The sequence below is a fragment of the Anas acuta genome, chromosome 5, assembly GCF_963932015.1.
Source record: "Anas acuta chromosome 5, bAnaAcu1.1, whole genome shotgun sequence".
Lineage (NCBI taxonomy): Eukaryota > Metazoa > Chordata > Aves > Anseriformes > Anatidae > Anas > Anas acuta.
This window is the reverse complement of record NC_088983.1, coordinates 5323300-5340510: the sequence shown is the minus strand read 5'-3', so window position 1 is coordinate 5340510 and position 17211 is coordinate 5323300. Positions and strand designations below refer to the sequence as shown.

General features: G+C 48.3%; 1 long non-coding RNA gene across 3 annotated transcripts in view; it reads right to left on the bottom strand.

Moving 5' to 3' along the window:
- The window catches only part of LOC137856740 (uncharacterized), a 51414-nt gene that overhangs the window by 15226 nt on the left and 18977 nt on the right, over positions 1-17211 (bottom strand). The window lies entirely within an intron of this gene.

Here is a 17211-nt window from a genome sequence, read left to right as displayed (position 1 = left end):
CCACCACCCTGCGAGAAAGAAGGGCTGGTGTAATTGGGGTGCCCTAATTTGCTCTATTACCCACATGCAAAAAAAAAAAAAAAACTCCAGGCTGTTTTTTTTCTTTTTTTTTTTTTTTTCTCACAGCCATGGAGTTGAAAGAGCAACTCTGTGCGAGAGAGCGGCGGTGGCTGGAGGAGACAAGGACACACTGTAATGTTAAACCTATGTTTTCTTGCAGCCCAGCCCCATTCCTCTGCCCTTTGAAACATCCTTGCTCTGAGTGCCAGAGAGATAGCATCAGAAAAAAACAACTGTCACTTGAATCTCCCGGAGAAAAAGGCCAAACCTCCCGCACCCTCCGTACAGTTTACATAGGGGAAAAAATAAAATAAAATGAAACAAAAACACAACTTGACTTGGCAGGTCTGCTCCTGGGAGCCCAGAAGGATGTTTGACCTTCTCCAGACAAGCACAGCAGTCGCCCTGTGCTTCCAGAGAAAACCTCTGCAGTTCTGGGAAGTCTGGGGAGGGATTCAGCGAGGGCTCTGAGCTCTCTCAGCAAGCTAACAGGAGGGCAGGCTGGAAAACCCTTCCCTCAAGAGGAGCCTCCATGGGGAGAAATGAAATAAGATGTTTTTCTCACACTGGGACCAACTCCAGCTATCGGTGTTTCCCGACAAAAGCTTGTTTGGGCAATTGGTTGGGTTATGTCAGGAAAAGAAGGAAGAGCAGCCGAATCATCAACACTTCCCTCTCACAGTGCTGGTCCCTTGGAAAATGCTCCCCATGGAGACTTAGCAGCAAGCTACCAGGACGCTGAATGAAAGGGACATTTAGAGTGGGCTTAGACACCGGACAAACGATGCTAACGATAAATCCATCCCCCGACAATGGACGGACACGGATGTCCACAGCTAAAACAAACAAACGGTCCGGGTGAGCTGGCAGGCTTGTTTAGATTCTGCTTGGGATAAATCACAGTGCCCTTTGATCCCGTGATGTTTTTGGCGCCTGTGTTGCTGTCTAGCAGCAGGGTATATTTTTCTATCCCGAGGAGCAAGTGGATTCAGCTGCCTATAGCTGATTTATAGTAGGAAGTGATTCACGGGAAATCAAAGCTTCTCACACAGTAAAAATTGCTGCCTTTTCACCTCCACTATTGGTGCAATGATTAGAGCTCTAGGGACTTTGGTTAGGAAGATCAGCAAAGTGTTTTGTGCTTAGCATAAATCACTTTCTGCCGTGACTCACAAAGGATGCTCACAGCAGGCTGCACCTGTCTGTATGCCCTGATGCATGGGCATCGACAGCATTTTCATTCAGACCCGTTCCAGAGATGTGAAAGTCACTTTTCTGTGCTCACTGCAGCAATGCAGGGCTGGTTCTGGATTTGGATTTCCTCTGTTAATCATATCATTGCTGGGGATTTGGGTCTCTTGCAAGCTCAGAGTGGGTGTGCATGCTGCTGGGGATCATCCTCGGAAACACACCCCCGTGAACTGTGTCAGGCCAGGCTGTCTTTTGTCAAATACCTGAAGCATGCAGTAAAATGAAGGCTACATGTAAGAATACTAGACCTTCCAAAACGTGCTTACCACTAGCAGTGGCTCTGCATTACCAGACAGGTGACTTAGAAGCTGGTTACTGCTCGCAGTTTCTGATAACCACTTGCATCGGTCTCAGGAGCTGATGAAGCACGTGTTTATTACTGCAAAAACTCGAGACCCCATGGGACATTCAGGAAATATATCCATGTTTCTAAGATTTGGCTCCCATTGCATCCACTGTGAGCACAAAGCTGAGTTAAATGAGGCTGGTTTGCCATCAGCATAATCAGAAACACGGTGAAAGGGAAGGATAGGATTAAGACTTGGCTGCTGGTAAGCACATGTCACTTCAATTAATTGCATGGAAATTTCTCTGCTCACGATAGTGATAAAAATCAAATAAAAGAAGTGTGAAAACTCAGCTTTGGTGTAAATGCCTGGCTAGTTAAATATAGAGGTGTATGTACACATACAGATAGGTTTGTGTTGAATGATTATTAATATAAATAAAAGTCGGAGTCTTAGCTAGTGAGCATCAGGGTCCCCAGTGATGTTAGAAAAGCCAATTACAGCCCCCAGCTCCCCCTTTTCTCCCCAAGATCAGGCTCCCGGGTGAGTTTTCAGCCACTCTGACATCTCCACACTCCCCGAGCTTGAACAGGGCCAGTCCTCAGGCATTTATCTCCATTAACCCATGACCCTGCACAGCTCACATCTGCACAGCATGCCCCATGCACAGCGGCAGAGTGGCAGATCTGCTGTTCTCAAATCATTCTGGGTATTTATTTCCCTCTGTTTCATCCTCCTGGCATAGGCTGCTCCTAAAAGGGGTATCTAAAAGCATGGGAGAAACTACATTTTGAGTGGTTATTCCTGAAAACTGCTTTCTAGGTAGGGAGTTGGAGCTCTAGACTAGATTGTTCCCATAGGAGACACCACAGGAGGGACTTAGAGGAGCTGGGAGGAAGCAATACTCTCTTACCATGAAGAGAAAGGACAGAGTAGGGAATAAGAACATCAAGCCTGCAGATGCACCCTTATGGGCATGGGACCACACACAGAGTAAGGGCCATTTATAACCATCTCCCTGGCTCAGCCTTGACACCACGAAGACGCAGGAATTTACCTAGCTGGCGAAGCCACACCACCAGATTCATTCTGTGGATCGAGGGTAAGCAAAATCTCATCCAGCAGGAGCTGGAGAAAGACCACAGTGTCCTCAGGGCCCAGAACACGGCCCAGTCGCACTGGTTGTGTGGGCAGAATGGGTCACACCACACAGCAGTCCACTGGTCCCTACCCATCGGTCCCACATGCAGACCCCCTAAGGCACCCTGTATATTTGGGGGAAAAATCCAATGATTCAATCACAGGAAAACAATGGTGGCTAGTTTGGTCTTTTTGCAGAGAAGACTGTGCCTACCTGAGAGCAGCAGAGGCTGTGGGAAGCGCAAAGAACTCGAATGTGCTCTGTCCCCTAAGCACTCAGTGGTTTGCTCTAATCAAGGCAGCAAACCTTTCTCTTTTATTTTTGCAAACCAGTTTCTTTGTAGTGGATATTTGGTCAGGGAAACTTTTCGTAATCATTGCAATAAGTTACATTTGTTGGCATCACTATCAAAGATTCAAACCAGCTCAGCAAACCAGGATATTTCTCCAGCACAATGATGACAGGGATTTGAGAAATCTTGCCCCTGTTCTTTTTCTTTCATCAACGTGAGACCAAAGGTCTTTCAGTCTGGGATAATTCAAGAAGAGAAAATTGCAGCAGAAAGCCTTTTTACATGTTTTGCAAGAGTTGTCTGCGAAAAAATACACTTGCCCTTTCTTATTGGGAAGCCTCCCTATTCAGGGTGGTTACCAGCAGGTCTTTCCTCTAGGAAGACTGATCGGTCTTTTTTCTCAAACTATCCTCCTCCTGCTGGCAATGTTGTCTTTCAAAACATGCATTATGTTTATTTGATATTTCTGTATTTTAATTTGAAATTCGATTCCTTTCATGATTGGGTGGGATGCATGTAATTAACCAAAAAAAAAATAACCCCCCAAAAAACACCTCATTCATCCTCATGGCTTTGTAAACAGTGCTGTAGTGATAGGTAGATACAAGCCCTCTCCATATTTGATGAGGCCAAAGAAGGAGGAGAATATTCATGTCTTTAGAGCAGGAAAAAAAAAAAAGTATGGATTTTGTTTTTATAGACCAACACATATTTCTCTGCTGAAATATATGGCACACTTGCCAGCATGAGGCTAGGATGGGGATAGGAAATGAACAATCAACTGCTCTTCCAGGATTCTTCTGGCCCTGTTCTGATCAGCGGATCTGGGTCCCTTCAGCCTCTTCGGCAAAGCTCCAAAAGTAAAGAGAACAGCAGAACTGCAAACCATAGCCCTGGAACTCCATCCAGTTCTCACAAACACACCCAAATACATGCATTTAGTGAGCAACAGTTCAAGCACTCTGGTTGTATTTTATATCTCTTCCATGCCAGTCCTGCAGCAGACAATGTGTGTCAGTTCAGCTTTCAGAGGAAGAACTCTCTAAAACCTAACAAAGTCACAAAAGATGGGATCCCTCTTGAGATTAGGTGAAGTAAATTTAGGTGCCTATATGTGAGCTACGTGTCTAAACTCCTGTTATCACATCTTAAATATTAGAAAACCTAGATTTGCTATAGACCAACAGATATTAAAATATCAGGTAACATTGCCAAGTGAGACAAGGATGAGGACAGAAAGTCATCTATCAGGATCTCCAAATGGTGGAAGAACATCAAGCTAAACAAGAATTTAAAAAAAAAAAAAAAAATCAAGACAGGGCACCAAAGGATAACTGGAGACTGTTGAGCTAAACAGAGTTCACCTACTATTTTGAGAAGTTTTAATTCACATTTCAAAAACAAAAACAAAAATAAATCTAAAAACAAACAAACAATAACAACAAAGAACCTCCAACATCTGGAAGATTGTAAGGGACCCTGTATTCCAACCAGAAATCCTTCGGCTGTACCTAAGAGACACAACTGTTGAAGAGGTTAAGTTCTTGGTAAGTAAAGTTCTTAGCAAGCAATCTTTTCCCACTGAGTTGGCCTCTTAAAGTTTCTATTTGTGCTGCTAATGAGGTTCCCACAATCTCCAGGAAGCTGGTCCGAGTTCTAATTAAACAAGACTCAAGGAACTGTTCTGCCAAAGTAAGCGCTGGATCTGCCCACCCCATTGACTGAGTAATGCAGGCTGGATACATGCAGGCTGGAAATGTAAATCATGTATTGACATGGAGAGTTATACTCTCCAGTGAGGGCGCTTTCTACAGCTGCAGCATTTATTAAACCTTTGCCATCATCCAAAAACAACACTCATAACTTGAACAGTCCCCAGGGCTGGAGAGTCTTCCAGGACTCTTCTGGCTATGTTCTGATCAAGAGATCTGGGTTCCTTTGACCTCTTGAACATGGTCCCAGGCATTAAGGAACAAGACCTGGAAAATACAGCCCTTGGACTCCATCCAGTCCTTTACATAAAATGCATATGCACATACATTACTGGTATTAGTTAGAATATCCTCGTGGAGCTGCAGTATTCCAGAAAAAGCCATGGCATAAACATGAGGACTGCAAATGCCAGTATGGCCTTAGGCACAACATGTCTCCATGAATTTTCCAGTTCTATTTAATACTTATTATATGTATTTGCTTGTTATCTAAACTTTTAATAATAATCATTCTGAATCAAAATACCAAGATATCCACTCAATGAAAATTGCAATTATTTCCATAGCATGAGTGTCACTGTAAGAAAAGGGGTTGACTGAAAAACACAAAATTGACTTCTGTAACATTCCCATAGCACACAGATTTTTTGTAGTGTATTATGCCAGGTCCCGATGAATGCCAGCAAAGAGCAGAGAGAGGTACAACTCTCCAAGGATGCAGCAGAGATGAGATAGCATCTGTCCATCCCTAGTCAGTCTGCAAGCACTCGGGTATGTGACAGTGTGTGCAGACCCTGACCAGACAACAAAGGTTTTCCAGCCAGAGCTATGAGAACAAGACTAGAGAATATGTCTTATGAGGAGGGCTGAGGGAGATGGGTTTGTTTAGCTTGTAGAAAATAAGGCTCAGGGGAGACCTCATTTTACTCTACAACTGCCCTAAAGGAGGTTGTAGTGAGGTGCAGATCAGGGTCTTCTCCCAAGCACCAAGTGATGAGGGGAAATGGTCTCAAGTTGCATCAGGAGAGGGTTAGGCTGGTTATTAGGATACATTTCTTTATAGAAAGGGTTGTGTGGCAGTGGAACAGGCTGCCCAGGGAAGTGGTTGAGTCACCATCCCTGGAGGTCTTCGAGAAACATTTAGATGTAGAACTTAGCGGCATGGTTTAGTGGTGGACTTGGCAGTGCTAGGTTAAAGGTTGGACTAGGTGATCTTAGAGGTCTTCTCCAACCTGAATGATTCTGTGATTCCGTGAGACAATCTCAGTCACCAGCCACTCTGTCCAGACTGAGAAGCAATCTTCACACAGTCTGCAGGACATAAGGAAAACAGCCGGTGCACGTATATTGAAGGAAGATGTTTTTACTTAGGGCAGTGACAGTGAAGGTTATGTTCCATAGGTGGCTTGTTCTTGTGTAGGGCTGCATGAGCTGATCACCGGTCATCACCCTCAGGATCAAACCATCAGGTGACATATATACTGCAGTGAAACTGGAAATCTTCCTTCTCCCAGTGAAATATTTTAAAGGCTGTCTGGTGATAAAGCAGTGTTATCACAGGAGCTGAGTGTCTGAGAGGATGTATTACCAGTGTATATGGTCAGATAAGCAGGAAGGTGTGAGCGAGGAGCTGCCACACTACACAGCTCGATGGTTGCTCCTGCTGCACATCAAAGCAGCTGCACAGAGAGGGACCAGGGAGACAAATGTAAGGAATTGGTGGCAAATGTTAGCAAGACAGCTCTGGAAAAAAATGTCCTGCCCCAAACCAGCAGCAATCAGGGAGCCGAGGGGCACAAAGCTGAACGGGGATAAAGGCAGGATGTTCAACCCGGTTGCTCCTTCATAGTCCTAGTCCAGGGTCTGCTGGCATCAGTGATGGACTCCCATCGACTTCACCAGGGCTTGAATCGGGCCCTTTAGGAACCGAGACAAAAGAGCAAGTGCTTGACTTTAATTGATGATTCATCCGTCACCACAGCCCAAACTCCTCTTGACAAGTAGAGGGAAAAACCCACAAATTAAGTGACCAGCGCCTGCCTGCCCCTTTCTTGCTGTTTGTAAAGGAGAACTTTTGACCTTTCTGCCTCATCCATCACGGCTTGGCAGGAGCTGGCCGCTCACCCTGGCTGAACTGTGCCATGCATGTAGCCCCATACAAGTGGTTCTTTTCACGTGCTAAATGATCCTTCCCCTGCTCCTTTGCTCTGCCTCAGCCCTGTAGGGACAGACAATGGCACAGCGCCACTGCTGAGGGAGGAGGCTCTCATTAGGGATGAAAGACCGGCGGGATCATCCTGCTGTCATTTGTGCTTCGTGCTGGTTTTCAGAAGAGTCTGGTGGGGAAGCATGTCTTACCCTGAAGGGTTTTTTCCTTCCAAGCAAGATGACCAGCAGCAGATGCTCTTGCACAGGGCATGGCTAGGATACAGACAGTGGGGCCTGGGGACAATGTGGGGATCCAACAGGGTCCTTCAGACAGGTCAGGAATTTGGGGAGCTCTTCAAGGATTCAAGACAGGTCTAGGCTTGCCTGGAGTTAATTTTACACAGGATAACCCCCCTGCAAAGCTCCCCAGCAGCATGAAGGGTGGTAACGTCTGGGTAATGTTGCTTGGTCTGCAAGCCACTGGGTGCCTTTGGGATACGTTCATGGGGGCACGGCTTCTTGACACAGGAACAGGCTCTTCCTCCAGAAGTGTCCATGTCTAAAACAATGTCAGTCTGCCATCAACAGAAGAAGGCACCCAGTGAAACAGATATGATGACACCGGGAGATGGTAATTACCAGAGAAGGCAAAAATACACAGCCAGCTGACTGTAAAGCAGGTCATTTGCCATAAAATCATTTCTCCAGCCCTACACCAAAACGTTATTCAAAGGTGGCATTTCTTGTGCAGCTACATGCCCCATTGCCCCATGAGGAACAGATAAATTGCTGAGCACAGGCTGCCAGTCATGTGTGCTTATTGTGTAAGGGAAGCCTGGCCTGGTTTGAATTTAGGGAAGAACCACTGGAGGAACAAAACCCATCACCAAAACAAAAACAAAAACAACCCACAGATTTAACACTATCATGAGTAGTTACCATAGTAGCATCACCAGGATACCTTGGTGTGGTTCAGAGACTGTCTTGCAGACAAGGAGCCAAATCTGATAGAAGAAGCCGCAAGTGATGTTGAAAAGGGATTTAAGCTACTCTACAGGGTGCATGTTGCAGTTCTCACTAAGCCAAGTGCCTTGGGCCATGCTCCTGCCTTGGAGACTGGAGCTGCTGCCAAGTCCTTGCTCTTGAAAAATGTCGACTGACCATCCCTCCTGCACAGAAGAATAACCCACCACCAAAGGCTGGATGTGAGCAGAAACCCTGGGGTGCTTTCTCTCACCAGCCCACTCTCTGGCCATTTCACCATCTGAGTCATGCTGGGTTATGTTGTAAGAGTGCAGGGCTCTGCTCCCTGGGTGAAAGCCTCTGTCAGATCTGTTCATGCATTTCTTTGGTTGTTTGGAGCAAGCCTGAAAACCCAAGGGAAGCAGGCAGTTGCTTGTATGCCCTGTGCTTTCCCGAAACAAACACTTTAAGCACTTTAAGCATTAAAGGCAGTGGGGAACAGAATAGCATCCCTGAGCATGGTGAGGAAATTCAGCATCGCTGGATTTCCCCTGAAACTTCATCCAGAAGGCAGCATGCTCTGAGTGGGAGCCCATCCAACACTCCCAACCAGAGCCACCAGGACAGGAGATGTGGGGTCAAATCTTGGAAAGGGGAGGGAGCTGTGGGGAAGGGGAGCCCATGGGCACCTTGTTGTGGGCAGCCAGTGCTTTCACTGCCACCTGGCTCCACAAAAGAGCTTTGCTGGTTCCTAATTTTCTAACTGATGAAGTTTGGTTTCTGTCCTGATCTACAGGCATCTGCTGAACACCATGGCCAAATCCTGCATTTTCCCCCATCCAGACCCACCGGGTTAACCCTCAGCTCCGTATTTCCAAAGCCAGCCCAAACCATCAGCACCTGACAAGGAAGCATTTGCTCCATGGCTGGATAGGTCCCAGTCCTTAACCTGCAAGTGATCTATGAAGCAAAATCTGTCTGTCTACACATTGCTTTTTGCAAGCATTTTTTGCTGGAGCTATCACCACAAGAAAATAATAATAAGCAAATCAAAGCAATCTCAAATCCAGTGTTGCTGGCTGACATAGGTTAAACAAGTTTTAATCTCAATCATATGTGAAAGAAGCTAAGGCACGCTTGTATCAGACACTTCAGACCATCTCAAATCCTTGTGTGAGGCCAATATGGAACAGTATCAAGGATGATGAAAAAAATGGGAAGAGAACAGATTGCCTGTAACTAAACAGAAACCTGGAGAAACTGGAAAAGCAGACAAATGCCCTCATGTCTCAGACGTTCAAAGCCCATGGTGGGATCCTGCTGCCTGTTTCACAGCTGGCATGGGGACACGTTTGAAGACGAGGAGCCATGGGGAGCTGGTGGCACTGCTGGAGCATCACCACTGGGAAGCTCCCATGGGACCAAACCTCCCACCTGCAATCCCAGGGATGAGAGAGCCACATTTTCAGCCTGGCAAAGATGTTTGAATAAACACACTGTGCCCTCTTCCCAGGGGCTGTTTCAGCCCCCAGTTTGATGAATGAGGGGAGGGAGAAGTGGGGATGTTGCCCTCCAGCTGCAGACTCCTAAAGGTCTTTTCAAATCCACGGTTGCTGGGCTAAACCCATATCAATCACTGCTGGTTTATGCAGGTTAAATGCAGCCACGGAGGCCAAATCCCTGGTCTGCAGCAGATTTGCATGCTGAAAACCAATGCAATCATGAATGAAAAGGAGAAAGAAGGCTTAGTGAAAAGCTGAGGGCTTGAGGGAGCAGGGGATGTGTATTTGTTGGTGTGTGCAGAAAAGACAGGACTCAGCAGAGAAATGGCCAGCAGGATCCCCTAAGCTTAGTGCAAATAATTGTTCCTGTCTTCTTCTAACAAGATGCCTGAGGGTGTGGAAGGAAAGCAGACTGGAGTGTCACTGGGGCTGGTGTGCAGGGATGGTGGAGCTGTTTCCACTGCAGGGAGTTTGGCTCTTGGTCCTTACGAAGGGGAGGCAATCACTCTCTATATGGGCTCAGAAAGATGCATGAAATTTCACACACATACACCAATAAAAAGAATTGCCTGAGCAGCTCTGCCCTTTGTGGTTTTGGACGTGTTACTGCTGCAGCACAAAACAAGGTAAATAAACTAAAGTCTTGCATTACTGCATTCATGTCCTTCTTCAAGAGAATTGCCAGGGGTTAGGATTTACCAGCAGCTCACCGCCGTGATCAAGAAAAACAGCTTCCAGCACTGATTTGAAAATCCTGAGAGGTATTTGATAACTTCTCCAAGGCTCCCCCTGGCTCCCTGCACACCCTGAAAGAGAAACATCTGCTCCCTGGGACTTTCACCCCTTGTCATATGGTCCCCGCTAAGTGCCTGTCCCCAAACACAGCCGGGGTCCCGTGCTGATAAAAAGGAGAGGGGTGGGAGCCCAGCTGGGGCAGCAAGCCTGCCTGGACACCAGGACGGGAGAGATGAAAGGCACATGTATTTTCCCAGGTGATCCCAATAGCATCTCAAAGCCCCGGCTTTCTCGCTCCGGCTTTAGCCCCAATCCAAACAAACCGGTGCTGGTTTGAATGCGCCGAGGGCTGGCTGATTTGCGCCTCTTGTTGTGTTTTCACAGTCAGCGGCCGACTGGAATTCAAAGAGGAAAGGAAAAGAAAATAGTCAGAGCGGATTGATAAGGTTCCTGATGGGAAACATGGGGCTTGGGTCCCAGCCAGGCCCGGGGAGGCAGGGCTCAAGAACATCAAAGTGAAGAGCGAGGGGAGCAGCCCCAGCAGGAGGCAGCGAGATAGCTGCTCTCTCGTCCTTTACTCCTGTGAATAAGGGCACATTTGGGGACATTGGGACCCCTGGGGCTGGAGGATCATCCCACAGCCCCCAGGTCAGCAGCAAAAGGGGCTGTGCCAGCAAGCCCGAGGTCAGGAGGAGCTTCCCACTGGAGCACGCTGCTCCTTGTGCACCCATGAGGGCATTTCTTCTGCTTGCCCGCAGGGTGCTGAGCACAGGAGAAGAGGGACGTGGGGACACCTGCTGTGCCCTTTCTGTCGTTTTCAGCTGTGTGGATGGGAGACTGTGTCCATGAGCTCCAGGAGCTGCTCTCCCCATCACGTGAGTGAAACCCAGCAGCCTCCCCAGCCCACTCCACAGCTGGGCGATTAGTTTTTCTGTGTCAGATGTAAGGAAAGGCTTATGTGCTCAAAAACTTGTCTCATCCCCCACCCCCCTACACACAGTTATATGATCTGAGCAAAATCCAGGCTTCGGTGGCAAAGCTCACCTCAATCACAGCCTGCAGGAGAGGGATCAAAGAGGGATTAAGCAGGGGAGAGCGGCCGCAGGATGCTGGGGGCAGCGGTGCTCAGGCACCCAGTGGGTGCCTGGGGAGGACAGGAGGCCAGGACGGACACACAGATGGACAGGAAAGGGACAAGGAGCAGGATAATGCTCTCTGAAGTCAGCCACCTATGATAGCCCTGCTGCATTTCCCATCCCTGCGGTGCCACATCCCGTGCTGGCTGCAGGGATGGGGGGCAACTGATTCATGGGGTTAGTGCCTGGAAATCCCTGTGGGGGTTTTGGCTGATGGCATTCACTCTGAAAAAGTGCAAAGAAAGGGACCTGCTGGGCAAATGGGATGTTACTGTCTCCTGCCCTGGCTGCAAGTCCGACCAGCCTCAGCAGCATCTGTAGGATGGGAATTTCTGCTCGTGTCCTTGCTCGTCCCTGTCTGACCTAGACAGACCTGGTTTGGGCAGGAGAGGGATTGAAAGCACAGCTTAAGTCTCATAATCCTAGAGTTACATGAGTTGCTAATGGAAGAATGTTCTCAGAAAATTGGAAAAGCTGAACCAAATCTACCTCGGGGGGCTAAAAACAGAGGGGAGCAAAAAGCTTCCATGCTAAAACCAAAAGCATTGTGTGGTTCTTAAGCCCGGCTCTGTTTATGTGGGATGTTTTAGGGCTGCAGTCCCATGCACAGGTCTGGCATTGCAACTGTACCCACAGGGAGCAGCCTCTCGCTATCCAGACAGTGGCTGTGCCCAGCTGATAACAAGTCTGAGCCCTGCAGACCCACGAGCTCTGTATGGGAATGGCTGAGAATCAGCAGCTTTATTCTAAATAGGAAGGGAAAATGGGCACGAGGCTGCAGGCTCACAGGCAACAGGGCTGCTTCAACCTAAACCGCAGCCCCTGCCCACCGCAGGGCATCAGGTCGTGCAGCTCTGCGCAGGGAATGATGTTGTTTGGGGAGAAAACCTCACTGAGAAGAAAAAAATTAAAAATTAAAAATAAAAATAAATAAAAAGCAGGGTTTGGTCATCTGGGTGATCTCTGCAATCCGCTAGCAAGACAGAAAGGTCAGGAGCCGCAGCTGGAAAGGCAGTCTTTAGGAGTGTTAATATAGCTGTGAAACCACAGCCTAAGGGGAAGCGTGCTTTCATCACAGCTCATTGTCCACCAAGAACCAGGGACATCTCTGCTCGGCACTGGTGAGGGTGGAGGTTTTTGGCATGTCCTCATGAGGCAGCCTGTCCCCAGCCCGATCCCCCATCTGTTTGCACGGAGACAGCCAGGGTCGCGTGCCACCCACGGCAAAGCAGCGTGTTTCAGATCATGCCCTATTAAAAAGATCAGCAGTACAACGTGGAAAACAATTAAAAAATGACAATGACAGATGAGTTCATTCCACCCTGGCTGGAAACGCTGCTCGCCCTTCCCAGGGCCAACGTCTGCCCTGGGGACCTGGCCTCCCATTCCCAACCCACTCCTGCTGTTCTCCCTTGTCCATCCCATAACCCCAACTGGGACACCAAGCCTGTGCTCAGGAGCCACCAGCATGGGCTGTCAGCACGGGGAAAAGTTGCTTTGATTTTATTCAAGGGGAGCACAAATGTGGTCTGTGCATGCAGCCACCCAGAAAAGCGTCCCCCTTTGTTTCCTAAAAATCAGCATCCTCCTGAACCCAGTCCCATTGTGAGCATCGTTCCAAATCACGAGCCATCCCAGAGCCAGCCATTTGCAACAAAATAAATCCTCTCCCTTTCCCTGCCCTGTAAATATTCCCGATATGTTGTTTCGGTGTCAAACTTCCCAGAGCCACTGCCCTCCCCAGCACCAGACTCAGTGGCGACGTGCAGGGCAGCCCGAGCCAGAGCCTCCTGCCACAGTCAGCAAACGAGCATGTTTTATATTAGGCACATTAGGAGGGAACAGTCCTATTGCAAGGAATATTAAATTAAAGGAAAACAGCCAGGAGAAGGATTCAGCCCTGGCTATGCACAGAGGAACAGAGGACCAACCCTACATTTGAAGCATGTGGCAGCCCATTGTAATTTCCTCGGTCTATTTGAGCTGTCTAAAGTTACAGACACAGTTATGGTTGTGCTTCATAACTCCAGGGACAGAAGGCAAATTCACTCCTCTGTTATCTCCTCCACCACTCGGGGCAGTCGTGCTATGCCATAAAGCCCTTTACCCCGTGATGGTAAGAAGGAAAATCCTCTGTGCTCCCAGACAGAGCTCAAAGGAGCAGCACAGCTGCCGAGGGCTGCGGGGTTTCTTGCCTGTGGCACAGCATCAGGATTGCAAACCTTGTTCCCACACCCCAATAAATCAACAAATAAAATGAACCTGCCCTGCCTCCTCACCTGGGCAGACCCTGTGAGCATCACAGCCACTCTCCTGCCCCAGCTAATCTCCCCCAGCCTCACAGACCTCTCCCCAGGATGCACGCACATTTTTTTTTCTCCCCTCCAGGTCCTTCCAACCTCCTGTCAGCCCAGAGCACTTGAAAAAAATATGAGATTCCCCAGCCAGGATTTACAAATACCAACACAAAATGCAAAAACCACCAGCCCTTCTGCCCCCTCGCCTTGCCCTGTGGGATGGATCAGCCACAAGCAGTGCTCGGGGCTTGTGCAGAGCCTCTCAGGGTATGAGGGGCAAGACCCCTGGCAGCAATGAGGAAAGCAAAAAGCTGAAAGTGGGAAAAATTAGGAGAAAAATATTTTCAGCATGGCGCAAAACTGAGCCCATGGAAGGAGCAGAGTCTCTGGCAGAACAAGCCGCACAAGAGATAATGCTCATTGCATCCAGCATGTGGGTTTCCAGGTGAAAAAATTGTTCACGGTGCCTACAGGTAAACACCATGGGTATTTTGATGGACAGAGTAAAGAACATATTGTAAATTATTCAAATTGCTCTTTAACACTTCCTAAATCCTGCCAGCTGACACAGGGAAGGGGGTGGTGATAAGGTGGGCAGTGCCTGGATCCTCTCGGGGCATAGCTGGGGCGAGCTTTAGTGGTGCAGCAGAGGCAACCTCAGGAGATGCTGCCCTGCAGCCAAGCACCAGTAGTGGTCCTCTGCTCATGAGTTCCTGCCTATAAAATTGAATGAATTTGTGACAGCAGCTTAAACAAAGGTGCTTTAGTTGTGCACAGGACAGGAGAAACACAGTTACCATCACTCAGCTGAAGGATGGTGGCTGGTGAAGACATGGCAATACAGCAGGATTTGACCAAGTGGCCATTCCCTAAATGCAGCATCCCCTGAAGTGGACTCTAACACTGCTGGAGCCCTTCTGCCTGCTTCTGTCTGCGTATGGACTTTTTAGGTTCATTCTGTAGATGTAACCTAGGTCTGTACACAAGGCCCCATAGCTTTGTTTATCCCAGGATGACTCTGCAGAGCCTACATGAGCTGAGGTCAAGGAAAGCTCTGTACAGCTTTTGTGCTGCATATTCGCAGAGGACAGAGAGCAGAAGGACTCATCTGGAGCCTGTCTGGGTCCAAGGTGGGCTCAGGGCTGCAGCAGCTGGACCAAAACCCCAACAACTGCAAGGCTCAGCAACACTGGACAGAGTTTGTCTCCTTGTAAAGTGAGAGCCAGAGGGAAACTTCAGATCCTCCTCCAAATCTGAAATTTTCCAACACTCAAACATGCTCAGATCCAAGGGGCTGGCTTGGCCTTTCCTCTGCTGCTAACAACATTCAGTGTGAAACGTACAGCGTGCCGGAGAGCACTAATGCCTTGCAGACCTGTGTTGTGTCATTCCAGTGTTATTTATGCAAAACTATTTAAAAACACGGGGTAAAATTTGCAGAAGCGTCTATGCGGAAGATTCATTTTATCTAATTTTAGCCACCTATAAACTGCATGCCTTAAACTAGACACCCAACCTCAAGGCTCTTCTGCAGTCAAAAAGCAAGACCAACACCTCTAGGAGGTAATGTGTCCCTCATAACCAGGACACCCATCCTGGGAAGAGGAAAACCACCTTTTGGAGGTGCATTTCTCTCCACCAGCCACACAAAATTGCTTTTGCTTGGCTGCTAGCTGGGTAGATCGGGTAAGAGGGATTGTGCTGATATGACTAAAGAACCTAATTCCCATTTTCAGCACTGACCTAGGCACCCCCAGCCAGGTTGTTACATACCTAAAAATGCTGACAATGATTTGTAGAAGTGCCCACAGGCTGTTGCACTCAATGATACTTCTGAAAGCTTCTCCCCCTTTTCTTCAGGAAGGATTTGCACACAAGCCTGCATGTTGCTCCTTCACCCACAGCATGAATTAAGCTCTTGGGGGCAGGGCCATTGGTCTTATTTATCTGAGCAATGCAGGACACACCATCTCCCACAGCTGGACTTTGAACAATACCATAATGCCAAGAACGGGAAAGAAAGCACAAGCCTCCCAGCTGGGAATTGAGACCTCAGTGCTGTGCATTTGTCACTCCCTTTTCAGTCACATCTCCCCTTATCTGTACATGCCTGAGGAAATTCTTGGCTGGGAGCAGGCAGGTCCCTGGCTCTTGACTTGTCTCCAGGTCTTCATGCCTGCTGCAGAAGCTTTCGTGGAGTTCCTCACCCCTGCAGGACGAGCAGTGCTGCCCTTGGCAGAAACAAGTTGAAAATACCCTGAAGGCAACAAACCAGGCAAATGCCACAACGGGTGCCTGATGCCACACAGCTCCTAATACCTGGCCTCGTTAGCACCGAAGACCACAGGCTCTGAGGCAGATCGTCTGCCTTTCATTAGGTCTGGGATTATGCTGAGAGAGCCTCGTTAGATCTCCAGCATCGCCAGATCGAGCCGGCCAGCCCGCAGCAGCGAAAGTGTCCTCTCCATCTGCAGGACTGCTGCGCGAGCCAGAGAGGCTGTGTGGGATCCACGGTGGCCTGACAGTAGTTTCCTCTGTCAGCAAAATCCCAAGGAAAAAAAAAAAATAAAAAGGAAAAAGAAAATAAGAAGAAAGCTGCAGAGGGAGCAAACACAGCAACAAGCAGGATAATCAGCTGCGATTCAAAGCAGGGAGGATATCTGCTTATTCCCCTGATTTACCCGCTGCAGCTCAAAGCTTTCCGCTTTGCAACTCCCACCCCAGTGCTCAACGGGTAAATAAATGCTCACAGAAATGAGCTGAAAAAAAAAATTAGTCACCGCTAAACGCTCTTGTTTTCTACGAGCTCTTTTAAATCACAGCAAAAGCTGAAATTATCGTTATTGAGATAATTGCCTCGCTGTAGACTGTTTAGTCTGTCATCTGCAAAATGAAGAATGGCCGAAGGAACCAAATCTGCTCCCTGCCCCACCTGTGTGCTGGGTGGGAGCTCTCCTGGCTGTGTGACTTCCCAAAAAAGCCGGCGTTGTCCCTGCAAGAGGCTGCTCTCAGCACTGCCCTGCTGCTTCCTCCAGCCCCAAAGGAAGTACGAAGCGTGAATTATCACAGACCAAAGAAAAATCTCATTTTAAAGGCAACACATTTGGGGATAAGGGAGAGAAATAACAATCAAGGGGCGCAGCTTGAAAATGGCTTTGAAAGGCCAGGGTGCTTGGGAGAGCAGAACATTTCTGCCTCCCCGTCGGGGCAGGGAGGGAGGGAGCAGCCGAAGGTCAGCGCTGAGCTGAGGAGCAGCCGCAGCCAGAGCACTTTGTACTTGAAACAAGGCTTGGCAAACCTTTGGGAAATCAAGATTTTTGTCAGGCTTTGCAAACTATTTTTGTCCCTGTAGTTGCTGGGTATTTGGAGACCAAATAATAGAGGCCGAGGGGAGAGGGGCTGCTGTAATTTAACCTCAGGACCTACGTCCTCTCCGAGGCTCGGATGGATGGATGACCTGCAGATATTGCTTGCTGGCTCGTACACTGTGTGACACAGCGTCCACTGCTTCCCATTTCCTCTCTGCTTTTTGTTTGTTTTTAAGATGGTCTCCCTAGGCTGTGTTTTCACTCTTTTCCCTCTATTTCAAAGGTTTTCACTCTGTTGGATTATTTCTCTCTGCTCCTAAGAGCTGTAACTGTGCTGAGAAGGAGATGAACGCACAGAAGCTGTCTGAGCTATCTGAAG